The sequence below is a fragment of the Cavia porcellus genome, unplaced genomic scaffold, assembly GCF_034190915.1.
Source record: "Cavia porcellus strain 051 isolate PalLab524CR breed Dunkin Hartley unplaced genomic scaffold, mCavPor4.1 scaffold_18, whole genome shotgun sequence".
Classification (NCBI taxonomy): Eukaryota; Metazoa; Chordata; class Mammalia; order Rodentia; family Caviidae; genus Cavia; species Cavia porcellus.
In genome coordinates, this window is record NW_026947501.1 from 33,009,107 (window position 1) to 33,024,213 (window position 15,107).

Sequence of the window (15,107 nt, forward strand, 5' to 3'; positions counted from 1 at the left end):
GAACTTTTTGGCAGGAAATGGCTAGCTGTCCTTTGGAAGACAGGATCTGGAGCCACGCAGTGATTCCTCGAGGCACAGAGATAGATGTTATAATTGAGAAATAATTGTAACACTTTATACACAGAGAGTTCTTTGCGCTATGTGTGAGATATCTTTTCTGTCTCTTGTCATTAATATGAATGTCTTCTTAGGCTATGTGCTATTTGTCTAAGGCTTTTGGGGGAAGATTAAATATAATAATGAATTGAGCATTCCTCAAAAATATTAGAACTTGGTCTTATGAAATTGCATTCACATTTTAATGGATAACTGTGAATCCATGAAAAATATCATTTACTTTGCATGGAATAAACATAAAAAGTCACTATATTCCCATAATGCAAAGAAAAAAATAGAATAATGGGAGAAGATATATTATTGAAAAAGTAAATAATAAAAAGTTTGTATTCATTTTAATTTTATTTTAAATAATTTACATTTGCTAGAAACAAGTTTGACATAGATATGAAAAATCTAAAAGTGCATTACTTCACAGGGGGACAAATTTTATTCACTAGTAAATAATTTTTTAAACTTAGATAGGAAAACTATTGTCCTCATCAATTTTTATAATATTCAGGCAAGCCAGGAGGGAGGGTAATTCTAAGGTAGTTCTTTTGGAATTAAATAAAATAATGATAATTTTTCCCTTTGAAAACTAAATCAAGTGAAAGATGAATAATCCTATAGCTTAAGGATAAAAATGAGCAGATGCTGCACTGAGATACTAAAACCAAATCCCGATACATTAATTTTAAAACTATGCCTTAAACCAAAAAATGACTGCTCCATCAAATATACAAAATTGCAAACCACTTCAGATGCAAAATTATTTTCAAACTAGTGTTTAAAATTAAGAATGCATGAATAACTTGGTTAGGATTTGACACGGTTGTTTTATTTTAACAGTAATGTATTTTTGTCATCAAATGGTAAACAATAAAACCCAAAGAGTAGAACCCCATACACCTTCTAAATAAGGAGCTGGACCCTCCCGATGCTGCCATCTACTGGCCAAAAGTATGCAACTCCAGCTTCTTATTTTCTTTGTAGACCACTTTTAATAGCAGTGTTTACCCCCAATGAATTTAACAACCGAGGCATCACTGCAGCATTGCCAAAGGCTTAGATTCATCAAATCAAACCTGAAGTTATCTGAGGAAAATCTGCTAACCAAATATGCCAATGTCTATTTTCTTGATTGCAACATTGCTTCATAGTGGACAAACAACATTTTAGGAAGTTAACATATGAATATTATCTATCTACCAAAGGTGTATGGTCTAATTCACTAATTATTTTTATTAACTTATATTTTACACATTGATTTCATTATTTAGTCTACTAAGTATATCATATATTAAGATAACAATCATTTTATATTTGCTAAGTATATTTATTAAGTAATACATTCATTATTAAATACAGTTTTCTCCTCAAACTATGTAAGTGTCATAAAGCATTATCTAATGTTTAAGTTTTTATTTAAATTCAGAAGCTAACGAATATGGACATAGAGTTGTTTCAATTGAAATTAGAGACAAAGTTTCAATTTCTTGTGACCTCTTAAAAATTTCATTAGTAAATACAGTTTCAGTACTTCCTTAAAAGTCAATACTGAATTTTTAAAATACAAAATAATTAGCAAGTTGCACATGTTTTTAATCAGCCAAGCTAGATCCCTTAATATTTGAAAATTTCTTGTTAAAAAATAACATACCACTTCATTTTACTTTATAGCAAAACTGTAAGTTTATTTCCTTTAGTTGGATGACAAATATTTGGGCTTTTTTATTTATCATAAATATAAACTGAAAATTCATAGGCATCTGTCTTACATTTTAAATTCTTTTTTCACATTGTTTGTCAACCCTCAGCTACCATAACAAAATTCGAGTATAATGAACCTAGAAAGTGGAAAGGTTTATTTTGGCTCCTGGTTTGGAGATTTCAGTCCATGGCCAGTTGGCCTTGTTGATTTTGCACAAGGCAAAGAGTAAGTCATAACAGGAGCACATGGTGTCATGGGCAGTTGCTTCCTGGTGACCAGGAAGTAAAACAGGGAAAGACAGAGGAGAGGGCAGGGGCGCCATATACCAGAAGACTCCACATTTTGAGGTTCCACAACTTCCCAGTGATAGCACATACCAGAAACCAAGCCTTTAACACATAAGTCTTAGGTGACACTAGATCAAACTTTGTGCAAATTCTAAAACAAATTCAAAGTTCCTGTGAATAATTTTTCTGAATGATATTATCACTGATAGTTGACTTAATAGCTTCCCAATTTAGTAACAAATAGGTAAAATGTCTTTAAGATGCTAAAATAAAAGAAACAATAGAAACACAAAATACATTTTCATAATCAGTACAGCTACTGCGCTCTAAAATTGAATTTGAAATGCACTTTATATTAAGAGGTGTGAATGTGTCAATCTTAGTTTTATGGTAGGCTGGGTAAGGATGTAGCTTAATTTATTTGATGAGAAAAAGATAGAAATAGTGTATTTTTAAATGTTCATTTGTCTAAACAGTAAGATTGAGTTCTAATTGGGTAGTTAGAATTATGGCTCAGTGCTTGGTGGCCTGTTTTCTGGCACCATTATCTTACCTTCATTAATAACTTGTAGTGATAAATGAATCAAAGGAATGAAGGGTAGACCCAGTACTTTAACATTTGAAACTGTCAAGAGAGTCTCTAATGATACTACAACAAAAAGTAAAATGACTGCAAATCGATGGAAAAAGCATCCTCTATTTGAAATGTGGCTACTCGACGTGGGTAAGTTTTGTCTAACGAAACTGTATACTAAAGAATGCTGTAATGATTATTTTTAAAAAAGTATTGACTTCTTAAAAATGAATCCTACTATAATGTCAATTTCTACTGCCAGAAAATTCAAGAGTGGGAGAGGGTATAAGGCTACTTCCGAAGAATTTTCTTTTATGCAGTGAAGAAAATATCTTGCATTTTTTGTAGATAGATGATGACACTTCAGAAAAAATAAAGTTAATGCCAGTCATGGCCTTATCTTTATAAGCCATAACAGTAAAAATAGGAGTAGACGTTATTCACAAAGCTATCTTTGTAGTCTAAAATGATTTTCCTTTTAAAAATTTGTCTTCTTTCAAACCTTACAAAAAGCAGCATCTCAAGTACATTTAGCTCTAAACTTTACACCTGTAACTTTGTTTTCTAATTCTCCCATTTACCCTGAGATACTATTTCTTTAACAATGGTCTTCTTTCTTTGTTCCATCGGATTGCTTCCTGCCCACAGGAAAATGTACTTCTGTTCTAGAACCTAAAAGGGAAAGAAGATATTAAGTTATTTTCCTTTGCATATTCTCATGGTTTTCTTTCCCCTGACAGAGTTCTTTAGATTCCAGACCTGGCCTCTGTCTCCTGGCTGCCCACAGTCTCAGCCTCTGACCATTGCTTTGGATCTGTACCAGCCGGTGGCCCTATGTCTGTTCTCCAGGAACCCCTTACACTCACAAAATCTGAGGGTTTCTATTTTCTGGCTTTAAACTCTTCAACTTAGGGAAAGGGGCCATAACTGTATCGCTCATGCTTTTTTTCTTATTTTGATTTAATACTGGCGTCATTTACAAAGCCTTAAATATCTCTAATCAAGAATGAGAAAGTTTGTTCTCAATCATTATAGAGCTGAAATGTCACCTTGACATCCAAAGTTAACGTAAGATATCCTTCCTGCTTCTGTCTAATATTTTTATATACACCTCCATCTTTTTATCAATTTTTCTTTCTTTTTACTCTCCCCCCCACCACCACCACCACCTTTTGCACTTAATTGTATTGCACTTCTCTTCCTGATCTGGTGTTTAGTGGATGGCGTTGCTGAGATGTGAGCTTAAACAGTGATGGAATTTACCTCACAGAGCACTGGAAACATAAGGAACATTGACTGGAAAGAATGAGGGGCTGAAGCTCACTGCTGTCATGGAAAACTGGCCTTTAGGAAGTGGCACCAGGCTATAGTACTTATACCTAAAGGGCGTCTGAGTTAGCTTCTTTCAGTAAACAGAAATAATCAAAGGGGTCCAATCCAAAGACCGAGGTTCCATGGCTAGATTTCAGGTGGTGACTCTTCTTTGGCTGTACCCTTGGAGAATATGCGCCCCTTTAGGGATACAGAACAGAAGTCACTGGATCTCTGAGAATATTCAGGACTCCAGACTGCAGTTTGGAACTCCAGGGTTGGAAGCCAGTTCAGTGGAAAACTGGAATGCTGAGTAGATAAGTTAGATCAGAAAGTAAAATATCTCAGGGCATTTTGAGTAGGGAAATGCCATCTCTCTTGTTACAGAGTCCAAAAGGGTGCTTCTGAGGAAGCTCAGCCTCCTGAAGGAGCCTTGAACCAGAGTTCTGGCAGGAGCACATAGGTTTTTAAGAGGCTCTTTTGACTCATGGTTTCTGCAACAACAGAAACAGATGCATGTTCTTTGGAAAAGGAATTTTTCACTAAGCATTTTATTCAGTCCCTTTGCACTATAACCTTCCTATTTGCTGTGAACCAGGGTGGTTACTGATCGGGTGGTTTGCTCCTGGCTTTGCTCCCTTGGACAGTCTGCAAAGTCAGTCTGAGGACACACAGCTGGGAGGCCCCACATTAGTACCTAAAGAGTATAAGCTTCACTAGTTTCATTCTAATTAAGCTACATTAGTTCCAATGAGGGTAGAGAAACAAAAGGAGAGCGTTCTCTCAAGTACAGTAATCACACTGATGGGAAAACACAACATGTAGCTAAAGTGTTCTAAAACAATTAGCAAACTAGAGGACAAATGCATGAAAATAAAAGCCAGTTTGGGAAGTCTTGCACTGTTTGCTCAGGCAAACTCATGATTCCTTTTTCAGGCCTGAAAAAGTTTCCAGGAGAAAACTTGGGAATTTTCTTCCAGAGTGCGTATCCACGTTTCACTTAAGTACCATTTTTTACTGTGTGCATTTTTTCTTTAATACTTTTGTTAGTACTCCCTAAAAATTATCTCACTACATATCCATGAAGAAGTTGCCCTTAACTGGACACTAGAAGTGCATCAGGGTCTGGGAAGAGCCCATGACCTGAATGCAAGTGCTGGATATAGTCTCGCTATAGTCTGCAAATAATTATGTGTGGTCATATCTTATTGAGTTTGCATCTCTGGGACTGGAATTTTAGTATGGGATTTAGCAGGAAGATAGCTAAGCTGAGAATGTTCAGAGTGCCAAGAGGAGTACAACTGAAAATGCAGTGGAACATCAGAGTAAACAGCCGTAGTTACTGCAATACATAAATGCTGTTTTGTGTACTTATGTATATAGTTTGCTTTTAACCTGTCATGCATGTTTGTGTGCGTGAGTGAGTGTGTGTGTGTAGATAAAATTAGGAAACATGGGAAAATCTCCAGTCAAGGAAGAATTCCTGGAGGAGAGGGATTGTGTAGGAACCACATCTAATAAACAAGTGTTAATATGATGAACTGGTAGTGAGGGTGTTTCTCAAGCAAAAAGAGCATCAGTGGATGCAGGAGCTTGGAGGGTAGAGAATATCTAGCTATTCAGTTCTGCAACACAGAAGTGAAGAGGAGGAAGGCTAAGCAAATGAGCAGGAGGCAGATCCTGAAAAGCTTCGTGGATCTTGCAAAGCAGTGGCCTTCATCTTGGAGAGATCAGTCTGGAGGTTGCTGGTGATCTCCCCAGAAGAATGGCGTGGTCAGATTTCTGACATTACAGAACCCTGTGCCTGCAGGATGAAGAGAATTTGAAAGAGGTAAAACTATAGGGTAGGGTGAAAATTATGAATATTTGAAGGACATGATTGGAGTTGGAATAGGAAGATGCAGATGGATCCAGACCATATCGTAGGGATAAAATCAACAGGCCTTGAAAGATTGTACTTTTTATTTTCACATTATGAAAGACTATTTTGTAGAGTAGGCTTTAGTTAATTATGAAAGCTAAATGTTTTTATAATTCCAATTGTGAAATCTTAAGAACTTTCAGTTCTTAATGGAAACTATGTTTGCATAATAAAACTTTCTTACATTTATTTACATACACATCAGTGTAATTATTAAATGCCTTGAAATTTATGAAGATATATTTTGAAAATTATTAAAACAAATGTTATACATATGATTACTCTTAAACTATTTGCTTCACTAAGCTCTTCTTATGTGCAGAATGAACTCTTCTGTTTAACTTATTTAAAAATGATAAATTTTACTTTTTAAAAATGAGACCCAGTTTTCTACCTGCTAGTGAAAAGTAGCAAAATCTGGGGTAGGTGTAGCCTGCAGCTCTGAGCTGTGCCTTATATCTTCTCCAAACTGCCTTCTGAGTCTTTCTGTTCTATTTCACTCCGGCAAATTTAAACTCTCCGAAGTTGTCTTGCAGGCTTTTGTTAGCTGCAAGGCAGCATCCTCATCTTAGCATTCTTTAGCGTACACTGACCTCTGGTGGCCAAACAGAACAGTAAGAAACACTGGATTTCTATAAACAGCACAGTCTGCTTAAGCACTAAGACCTAAACACCAGGGAGACAGACAAGGGCATCCTTTGGGCCGCCTTCAGAAAATGTCCACTGTGCTGTTATAACCTTTCTTACACGAGTGTCATGAAAAGCAAGTTTCACTAAGCCTTTGGGGGAAATGTTTTTAGCCCTGGGATGGGGCAAAGATACATGCAGATGCCAGTGGGTCTGTAGGAAGAGAAGTAAAAGGCAGTGTGGTGAACTGAGGGTGTATCCTGCTGGGTGGCCGAGGGGCAGGTAAGCGTGTATCAGGGAGGATAATCTTCCTGCCCTTGAGCCATATCTCTTTCCTCTGCGGGACACATTCATCCCCTCTCCTCTCTTACTCCCAGAATCCTTCTCCGTGACTGGCAGCTCTCATCTTGCTTCTGAAAAGATTTGCATTTCAAAGGTTTTATAAAGTAGGAGGATTTTTCTGATGAATTTTTTACCTTTTTATCAAGTTTTCAAATAATTGCTGCAAGGAACTATACCAAGACAATTTAGTTACAGCTTTCAGTTGAGAAAAAGAAGCTACAAAAATATGAAGCCAATAACATAATGGCACTTGAAATATTAGTATTAATAATTGAAACTTAAACCTTTATTTTTGCTTTCTGATCAAAGTTTAATCAAAATTATCATACTTCATGTTACTTCTTTTTAAAAAAGAGTGTAAGAATCTATAATTTTCTCAGAATGACTAATTTTCTTTTTTGAGTTTATGGACTTACTTTTAAGGTTTGAAATCACAATTATTTAAAATAATGCCAGATATAATCATGAATACAGATGTAGTTGATGATCATATTCAACATTATTAAGTACATATTGACAAATACAATTTGGATTATCATTTATTTATTAATTATATGCTAAACTTTAAGAACCAAAAGAATCATTTTGTCTAGTAAACTATTTCCTGGAGAAACACGATTTGTTTAAAGAGGTTCATTCCCTAAACTTACTTTTTCCTGTGATTTCTTGTGTTAGTGGTAGTGATCTTTTTTTTTTGTCTTTTTCCTTTTTATCGGTACCAGGGATCGAACTCATGACTGCCTGCTTGCAAGGCAGGCGCTTATGCCACTGAGCTAAATCCCCAGCCCCAGTGGTAGTTTGCTTTGTCCTCCAGACTCACACTTTCTCCTTGTGTATTTCATATAGTACATGACTGAGGATGCCCTAGGTAGTACCTAATTGATCTGAGTCGTAGTTTGGTGCAGTGGTGAAGTATACACACATGCACACACGTGCACACACACATACATACACAGGTGCATTCCCACACTCCTCCCAACTCCCCCTCTAAAAATACACATTGTTGTTCTCTTCCTTGCTTTCCAAATTCCTTATTTTCCAAACATTTCTCAGCAACAGATGATGGAAACCTTACTGTGGCCTATTTGCTTTTTATTTCTGCAAGTATTTGCTGATATCCTCTTTATTTGTTTATCTGATTGCATAAATTTATTGAGCTAAAGCTGTAGAGAAACTATTGCCCACAGACCATGTGTGCAACTGGAAACCTCCAGTGTGTCAAGAGCAGGTCCTCCTGCTGACACTGGCCGTGCTAATGGGAAGTGGGGCAGCAGAGTGTCGGGCACACAGAACAAGCATGTCTTTGAGTTTTGTCATAAAACACTTCCTCTCTGCTTCTCTTTCTTCACTCGTGGGGTGGTAGTGTTGATTCCTCAAAGCTGTCACAAGCTTATAGGATGAACATTCCTAGGTGCCTAATTACAGTTAGTGGTCACACATGCTAGTTTTCTTTTTCTCCTAGTGCTCTGCTCAGGCGTCAGCCAGACATCTTTCCTCCAAATCGAGTGTTGAACCTGTTCACTAAAAATGCCTCATGGAGCATCTCATAATTGCAAAGTTGTTAATATCACTTGACATTTGCTTGGACATAATGTTCTTTGCATTCCCATGGCCACTTTGACACTCTAATGCACAGTGGCCTCCAAAGCAGGCTGTTCAAACTATGAGGCATTCTTCAAAAAGGGACAACTCCATGACACAAGAGAAAATCCCAAACAAAGGTTAAAGTCACCACTTGGTGCAAGAATGATTCTTCAAGTGAGGCCTCTCACGTCCAATGTGAACACTGAGAATGTAATTTTCTCCCTGGTGTCTGCTTGGGAATTCTCATTGTGTCTCTGGCTGCTGATGTGATAAAAGTAATATTTAGTTTCACATTGAATATCAGATGTATTTTCTGGTTATTGACTCTTAATATTGCTTGGTATATACTTGGCAGGAAGAGGAGTGATTGTCAGGAAGGGGAAGGGCCAAAGTATGAGATTGGTGTTACTGATGAAAGCTGATATAAGAAATTTTATCAATTTTAGATACAGTTAATCAGTGGGTTATGACGCATGTTTTAAAGAATTTGACACAAAAGATAAGGAAACAAAAACAGTGCAAAAAGAGTGTTGAATGTTACATTTGATTAATTCTCAGCTTTTTTTAGCACTAATATTCTCTAGGAAATTTTCAGAGTTAAGATGCTCACTTTTGATGTGGACGAAACTTTTTAGTCTTCCATATTGAATATGGATCTATGTTTGCGTGACTAGAACATAAACATATAAGTCAAATGAAATTGCTAATATCTGCTTGATTCAGAAAATAATAGGCTACTAACCCTAAAAGTTTCGTTTATTACAACCTAATCCACATTATGTGATTTTTAAATGCAGAAAGTGATTTTTAGAGTGATTCTTTGTGTGGGATCACACAAATACTTATTTGTCAAGCCCAGATAAGAGCATAAGACTCATGGCTAAGAATAGTGTAGGAGGCTATATCCCCTCTTGTCTCTACAGATTCCTCAAAGCTTCCCTCGGACACTCATGCTGTCCAAGTGGGCAAATGTGCTTGTGATGTCAGTACAGCTCCAAGGGTCATCCTGTCTCACCCCCAAGATCATCACTTCCAGAACCATCCTATGAAGGAGTTCCAGAACTGATATACTTGCTTCTTAGTTTGGGTGATTTTCTTACTTAGTAAACCCGAAAAATATTACTCGAGCACCCTTTGTTTGAAAATGTCATACTTTTATCATCCATAAACTTGATCATGTTTCTTAAAAGTATTCTGGGCACTGAAGGCTGTACTGGTGATCATCTTTATATTATTTTCTCATTCTGTCTTCTTCCAGTTTTATTTGTCTAAAAAGTTTTGAAATTAGGTTTCATGATTCTATGGGATGCGCAATGCATTGTCTTAGTCGATTTAGACTGTGTGTAACTTATAAATCACCAAAATTTATTGCTTGTGAAGGCCAGGGAGTCCATGTTCAAGTTATTGCAGATTCAGTATGTGTTGAGGGTTTGCTCTGTGCCTCTCAGATGGTACCTTACGGAAGTAACATAATGTGATAGAAGGGGCAAGGGCACGTCCCTTAGCCTTCTTTTCTGCAGACACTAATTTCAGTCGTGAAAGGGGAACTGTCATTACTTAATTACTTTCCAAAGGCTATGCATTTAATTTCAGGTTTCGGACAACACGATGAAATATTTGAGGCAGCTAACACTGCAAAGAGAAAAGGTTCCTATTAAGTTCACAGTTTGAGGTTTTCAAACTCCAAAATTATAAAGACTGCCCCTTGACTACATCACCTGATGACACAGGCAACAATGGGAGAAGCAGGTGTGTGAGCAATTTAGTAATCAAGTCACAAGTGAGGAAGGAGAGGGCAGGCAGGGCTGGGTTAACTCTATTCATAAAAATCCTTTGTGAGAACTCAAAGGGGTTGCATGAGAGTTAATGAAGGTGTCACCTCATGCCTCTGAAGATCTAAGGGCCTCCTGCTAATTAGACAATTAAACTACACCCTACCGATAGGAACACTTGCATTGGCTATTTGGTTCCTACATGAAAGTTTTGGAAGGACAAAGGTTTTTCACTGTTTGCATGACATTTTTCTGTATCAAAATAGAAAGGGTAGATTTTTATAGCTTTCCTTAAGAGATACTCAGACACAGGGATTTGTAAGGTGTTTTGCAGGCCTGGAAAAACTGATTAAATTTGTATAAAGTATAGAAAGTTTTCTATCTGAAAAGAAGGACTTGTTCATTTTTTTACAAGTGTAGTATTTGAGAACATGGAGAATGTTTTCACCCATTCATTGGAATGCATAGTCCAAAAATTTTCAAATTATACGTTTTCCCCAAAAAGTCTTCCATTCAGCAGCATACTTAGGCTGAAAAACATCACTGCCCCAACATGTGTTTTCTAGAATGCTTTTTAACAAAAGCCTGTCACAAATTCCAGCACAGCTGACACTGGGTGGAGATTTGAAGGAGTGGAAGAGAGGTTTCCGGAGGAGGAAAAGCTAATGCACTTGATGTGCCCTCCACCCACAGTGAGGCAGGCTTGTGGCTGGAGTCACGGTGCTTTTACTTCTGGCTTCTCTCTGATCTGTGTATTGGAATCACTTGAAATAAGGGAAAGGAAGACAATTCTAAAGTGACACCAGGCAAAGGCAGGCTTAATACATATTCTGCCACGGAAACATGTATTTATCTTGCAGCAGAAAGAAAAACATCTGCAGTGAAAATGCCTGACAGTCTGAACATATGTGTGTGTGTGGGTGTGTGCAACATTCACAGTATATAGATCTCAGAATGTTTGTGATATTTTTGAAGCATTGGGTGACTATTTTTGTTTTTCTCCTATTTTTTTTTATTTTCCAAATTTTCACTAATATTTCTTAAATTTTATTATTTGAGGAAAATAACATTTTACAGATATATAGAAAATGTAAAAATAGTATGAAAAAAATTTATTCATATGTCCTTTAGGTAAATTCACCTGTCATTAATATTTTATCCCATAAATTTATCATATATATATATATATATATGTTTCAACCAATATACTTAAATACAGTATTTATTTTAAGATAGATGTATCAGTTTCATGTTGCATGTACACTTGCATATGTACTTGTAACAGTATGCAGACACAAGTAATTTTCACTTGATTCTTTCCTTTAAGCTTTACAGATTTATAAAAGGCTTGACACTAGAGTTACTATAAATTAACTAGTTTTGCCTAGCTGAAATAATCAGTAATTTAATGCAAGGTGCCATACAAAACAAAGTGTCTTGAAAAAGTTAGACAATAATAACCATGAAAAATTGTCTTTGTGTTGGGTGTGGAGGCCCACACCTATAATTCCAGCACTTGAGAGGCTAGGGCAGGAAGATCAGGGCAAGTTTAAGGCCAGCAGGAGCTATGTAGTGAGATCCTGTCCCTCGCCACCAAAAAATTATCTTTGCAACTGGAGAAATTAATATACTAACCAATACCCTAAATTTTGTTAATCCATGCATGAATAGGCTCAATTTTAGTATTAAAAATCCATACACACCGAGCTAAGTTTGTTCCTAAATAAACCATAATGTAATAATGAAGATTTTTTTAAAAAAGTATTTTGTAAACCTGCATTTAAGAAACATTGTTTAAAATACCATGGATTGTGACTACACGTAGATCAGTGTAAACAGAGAAAATTCATGACTTTTTAAAGATGAAGCCTCTTAATTTTATCCAGGAATCAGAAAGACAGACAAACAGACGGGGGGTGGGGGGGAGAGACAGACAGACAGACAGACCGAGAAAAGATACAGGGATCTGCATAATCCATACATTTGTAAAACTTTTTTACTATTGAAATGCTGCTTCACTATTTTTTCTTATAGGTTAGTAAAACTTCACAGTTGGGAATAGTAGCTGAGTGCTTGCACTGTGACATCTATGAGATTACAAGCCCCGTCTCCATCTTCCTAGGAAGTAAGCCTCCTCTTGTCTTTGCAGGACAGTGAGAGGAAATCACTAATTGTTAAAAACTCTAATTTTTAAAAACAAAGAGTTATTTCCTATACTAATTTGCCCACGCACCTTACCTGTCACCTTTTCCACATTTCATTCTGGTCACAGATCTTATTTCCTGTATAGAGGCTGGCAAATTCTTACTGAGAAAATTCCACTTGGGTCTTTTTACTTAGTCAGTGTTGTCCTATGATAGATAATTAATAAACCTTTTGGAAAGTTAATTCTGCCCGGTTTTCATTCTTACCATCACAGTAGCCAGGGAGGTGATCTGTTTTCTACTTCTTCAGCCTATTCTGTCACATTGTCACTGATGTTATCTGTCTCAAAATCACAAGTGTCTGTGCCTCTCTTCCGCTCTGCTTGCCCAGGAGAGATTAAACTTGTTTGTGCTGTCTCCATTCTCTGCCGTAGGCTTGACTTGCTTTTTACTCATCTGGGATCCAGAGGCCACTGGCTCTTTTGAGGGATTTCAAGTGTCACGGTTTTGATTACCTCTCAGGCTTTGCTCGTGGTTGACTAAATCATTGAGACTTCGTGTTCTCATAGGTAGACATGAGCTACTGTGGCCTTCGAGGCTGTGGTGAGAATGAAAGAAAGCAGCCTAAAAAAACCCACATAAAGTAAATACCACACTAAAATTAGTCATGGTGCAGTGAAAAATGGACCTTTTTGAACATTTTTACTGGACTTAATATTCAATTTTGAGAAATAATTTAAATGTGCCACTTGGGTTAAAAGATAAATATATTAAGTACCAAGATTTGTTATTTTAACAAAGTTTGCAATGTAAATTTAGTTAATATTTTACAGAGTCCCAAATATTAGAAAAGTTCTATGGTCAGATTGTCATACTCTTGCAAAAGCAGAAACTGTATTCATTCGTAAAAAAAAAAGGTATAAACTACCATATATTTCTCAGTCTTTGCTAATGCCATCAAACACATTGTTTCGAAGCCCATGTAAGTGAAGTTGATATTCTATTCATGTGCTAATGGCCATACCCTTAAATCTGTTAATTTTATATGTATTTTCATATTAGATCACATTTGCTTTTTATTTATGGTTATACATTCATGATACTACAAATACTAGTTGTATACAGATTAATTTATATGAGAATAATTGCTACATATTATGAAATAGTCACCCCTTAGTGATCCATGTAAAGAATAAATAACATAAGAATTCAGAGAGGTTTCTATGTGCAGGAAGTAAAGAGATTCCTTGAAATTCCTCAGAAATTTTCTGTTTCTATGTCCTTTTTAATTAAATCTTTCACAGCCTTGTAAATTATAGTAAGGCTATAAAAAAGGCTAATTTGTCATCAGTTTACTGCTTGCTGCCGAATAGGAGTGGAACATTCAAGGAAGTACACAGTCACCTCAAAAGCAAACACATTTTAATATAAAAATTAAAATAAATAAATGAAATTAAAATTTTTAAAAGCACTCACATTGTTGCTAGTTTAGACTCATATAGCTCAGACCTGCTGCAAGATCATGCCGGCCCTATCCAGGCTGCCGTGTGCATAACAGAGACTGGAGATGGGGTAGTTGGGTGCACAGTTCCTATGCCGATTGGAGTGTTACAGAGAATGGAAGATAAAGAAATGTAAGATAGAGAAAGAAAGAATTCTCAGTGGCAGAAACAACTTCCTAATATGCACAAAATACAGAGCCCAGGAAGTGAGAGCATAGAAGCATACTAACAATCTGTACTACAAATTTAAGTAAATAGAATCTAGTTTGGCAAGAAAGTTAATAGAGGTACACTGTCTTAGGTGACACATGGCTCAAAAATACTAGGACTTCTACCCTTCAAGGATCCCGTGAATCATGATTTTCCAAATGGAATTTTTCTAAAAAATAAAAAGTAGCAGTAGATACCCATCTTGTTCCTCTATTTTATCCATTTGAAAGGTATAGCATTTGAAAACATTCTGTGGTAGCAGTTGCACTTCTGGTGCTAACCGTGACTGGTGCGTAACAAACTCTCAATATTCACTGACATAACAAATGAACAAGTGACGGTCTCTTCTAATAGCAGATGAGGCAAAATGAGTCAATCATTTGGGTCAGAGGGCTTATTGATAATACATTTATGTTCAGCCAGAAGCATTGGTATTATAAAATTAATGGCAGTAAGAAGAATTATAGCTGGATATGGTGTCACACACCTATAATGCCAGCACTTAGGATACTAAGACAGGAAAATCATGAATTCAAAAACAGTCTGTATGACATAGCAAGTCCAGAATTAGTCTGCACTATAGAGCAAGACTCTGTCTCTAAAAGGAGAGAGAGAAGAAAAGAAGGAGGAAGGAGTGAGGGCTGGGACAATTGCAGAAATAACATCTGTTTTTGACCTTGCCATGTGTTTTAGCCCATAGCGGTAGGTCAGTGGACTTTTCTTCTTAAACTATGAAAATATCATGAAGTCATCTGTCTTCTTGTGTAGGCTTCAATTCCCAGATAACTTTTCTTGGAGAAGCACTTTTTTCCTTCAGCTACGTCTTTCCTTGAGGCCATGCTCTCTCTGACTTTCAAAACAATTCTATTTTTCAACTCCCTGATTTTCTACCTATTTGACCACTACATCCCGTCTCCTGTGCTCCCCTTTCCTGACACCTATTTATGGGGATTTCCTAGGACTCTGTCCTTTGCCTCTCTTGATTCCCAATGAAACAGCCTCTGTTGTTAAGATCTCATGTTC

At 36.5% G+C, this 15,107-nt stretch overlaps 1 protein-coding gene across 2 annotated transcripts in view; it reads left to right on the forward strand.

The window, feature by feature from the left end:
* Ctnna2 (catenin alpha 2) overlaps positions 1-15,107 on the forward strand; it is a 1,046,977-nt gene that overhangs the window by 346,876 nt on the left and 684,994 nt on the right. The gene's annotated exons all lie outside the window — the stretch shown is intronic.